The sequence below is a fragment of the Gavialis gangeticus genome, unplaced genomic scaffold, assembly GCF_001723915.1.
Source record: "Gavialis gangeticus isolate Ggan-Ray unplaced genomic scaffold, GavGan_comp1, whole genome shotgun sequence".
In the NCBI taxonomy this organism is placed as follows: Eukaryota; Metazoa; Chordata; order Crocodylia; family Gavialidae; genus Gavialis; species Gavialis gangeticus.
Genome location: NW_017729008.1, coordinates 18,440,920 through 18,444,049, shown reverse-complemented (window position 1 = coordinate 18,444,049; position 3,130 = coordinate 18,440,920).

Genomic DNA, 3,130 nt, shown 5'->3' with positions numbered 1-3,130 from the left:
TGGGTGGTTGCCGACCCTTGGTGTCAGCTGGGGGCACATGCTATTACTGGTATAAAAACAGCTGATCCCCCATATACAGCTTTCACTAATTGCTAGGTGACAATCAGTGGAACACACTCTTTTTCTTTGCTCTTGTCTCATACAGGCTTCAGAGCTCCTAAATAGAAAGGAATATTTTTCCATATCGCTACAAGGCCTAGTGACCTTCGCATCAAATTTACCAATATTTAGTGAGGAATGTTGCTAGGAATGTTCATGCTGCTCAGATCTTTAGGAACTCACATCCTATTATTTCACAAGGAAGAGGTGGATTACATCCTACAGTCTCCACTATGAACATTAATGGTGTTAAAATTCATCCTTTTATTTGGGACAATTCTACTTATCCTGTAATACACTAGCTGATAAGCCTTTCACTGAACGCTTGGGTGACTTGAGTCACGGAAAAGTACTGTCAGTGTTTAACTACTACCCAACCACCTGCAGGATGAGAATTTAATATATATCTTAAATATGGCATATTGAATAGCAAAGATCACTATTTCATTAATAAGCTTGAAAATTATCAAGTCTTAGATTTCTTGAATTAGATCTGTGCCCTGTGTGATGCATAAAAGAAAGCTTAAATTGAAGGTTATGAGGCAAAGGTTCAGAGACTTCCAGGGCACTATAAACAGACGGTGAGATGCCAACTTCAGAATGAGAATTGCCCAGCATATTTCATCAGGGAGGCTTTATGCTCCTGCATTGAGTATGGAAGCTGATGATTGAGTTGCAATGCCCATGTGGTTTTCATTACATTCTAAATAACTTCTCAAAGACCATTTCTTGAAAGTACTAAGGAATACTTGGAGTGTGGAGCATGTGCTTCTAACATCATAAGGAATGTTTTACTCATGGTTTAACTTTAAAAAGAATTTTAGGGTAATTTAAGAACAATGATTTTATGGACATTATAATAACAAATTAAAAAGTTTAAAAAGCATATTTTTCTAAAAAAGCAAGACTAAGTCTTCTACAAAAAAGTGAAAGTAAGCAAACAAAAAGTGAAAGTAAGGTGCTTAAGCAGTTTAAATGTATTCAATTCATATAGCTTTCAGGCTTAAAACTGACAGCTGTCTGTTGCCAGGAGTTTTCCTCTTGGTCACCCTTCTGGAGAGTTGGACTGCTTTGGCATTAACCCCATATCTGGATCAAAGGCAGGCTTCCAAACACCACTGCTCTCAATGCCTTAGGGGAAGCAGCTGCAATTGCAGCTTCTTCTGGTCAACTGTTGTTTCCGATGTGAAGGGCTCTCTAGGGATCTGTACAACTGGAGCTGTAATTGTTTCATGTTGCCGTAGTGTGCCAAGGAAAGAAGAGGGAGGGGGAGCTTTGATGGAATGTATTTTCCAGTAATGCTATGTTTTACTTCATGATCTCCATAAGCTACTTCTGCTTCTCCCTGTTCTTCCCTACCATCACACAGGTCATTGCAAAATTCTGCTCACAAAGCAGTCACAGTCACAGAATGCCCTTTTGTACCAGCACCCAGACTACCTATATCTTTCAGTCCTGAGAAATGCAATCCCTCGCCCCTGGACATATCAGCCATCTGGCCTTGCTTCTAAGAGGCTATTTGGGATTTCAAACCTTTCCTCTTCTGTTCTTTTCTTCTTTCCCCCTCAGATTTATCAGGTATCAGGTAGTTTGTAAGGGCAGAAACTTTGAAAATCTAGTCTACTCAGTTGTTGAAGATGACATGTGACTCTAAACCAGTCTAAGTATAAGTCTGTTTCCCTAGTGCAAACAGGCTATTAGGGCAGAGGCAGGCAAAATATGGCCTGCAGGCCACATCCAGACCACCAGGCACTTTCATCCTGCCTGTGGCACCTACCAAGGAATTGTGCCCTGTCCAGCCCTTCCACCCATGAAGGTGGGATTGAGGTACCCACGTGTACCCCCACCAACAGACCCTATTGTGCCTTGCTCCCACCCTTGTGGGCAGAAGGGCCTGGCCCAGCCAACAAGAAGCTTCTGGGTGGGGCTGCTGTTGCCACAGCCCCCAGTGACCTGCGCTGCTTCCTTGGTTTCCTGCTGGCTCCGGGCAACAGGCAGGGACGTGGCAGACTTGGGGCTATAGCTGACGGGGAGCTCGGGGCCAGGCCTGGCAGCAGCACAGACCCTGTGCCCAGGGGGGTAGCAGCAGCACAGAGGTTGGCTGGGCAGTGCATGAGTGTGAAGGAAGGTGGGGCATGTGGGGACCTCCCCATGCTCCCTCCATGACGCGCAGCTCTAGCAGGCGGTGGCAGAAGCAGCAGCAGGCAGGGCGCTCAGGGTGCTGGTGCCCGGCAGTGCACAGCTCTGCCCAGTACTGCACATTGCAGTGAGTGGTGTAGCTTCTACTGGGAAGTCTGTATTGCCAGCAGTCCTTGCACTTGCACTGCACGGGAGGGAAGCCCCAAGCACTGGAGCTGGCTGTCTTCTCCACGCCCCAGGGGAAGGTGCCTGGGGCTTCCCTTGGGGGGTGGAGAAGGCAGCCAGCTCCAGTGCTTGGGGCTTTCCTCCCATGCCATGCAAATGTGGAGTACTGGCGATACAGACTGCCTGGCAGAGGCTGTGTCCCTTGCAGCAATGTACAGTGCTGGCCAAAGCTGTGCCCTGCTGGGTAGTGGCAGCCAGTCCTGGGGCAGTGGCTGCACGCAGTGTGGCGGTGTGGGGTGGTGGATGGCAGTGGCAGCTGCTGTGTGAAGGCTTCCCCTCCGCTGTTCTGGGACCGGCCACTGCTACGCCCCAATGTAATATATTTTTAAAAAGTACCAGATTTTCCAGAATTTTGATATCCAGATTTATGAAGTTATATTGTAGCTGAAGCAATGGGAAAAATAGAGAACATGGTGGGGAGAGGGGGAGTATAGTGTTGGGAGGGTGTTGGGGAACTTGTGGGAGGGAGGACATGGAGGAGTGCAAGGATACCAGCTATGCTGGTCACTCTCACCTCATACTCCTCTCCTTTTCTGTTTATATGTGTTTTAAGCCTCCCCAGAGAAACTGGGTGTTGGTTACAGATAAAGCTGGGGACTTCAGCTGGGATGTTCCAATTCTCCTGCTAGGAGCAAAGCTGGGAGTTCCTGGCTAGAGGGTCTTGCCC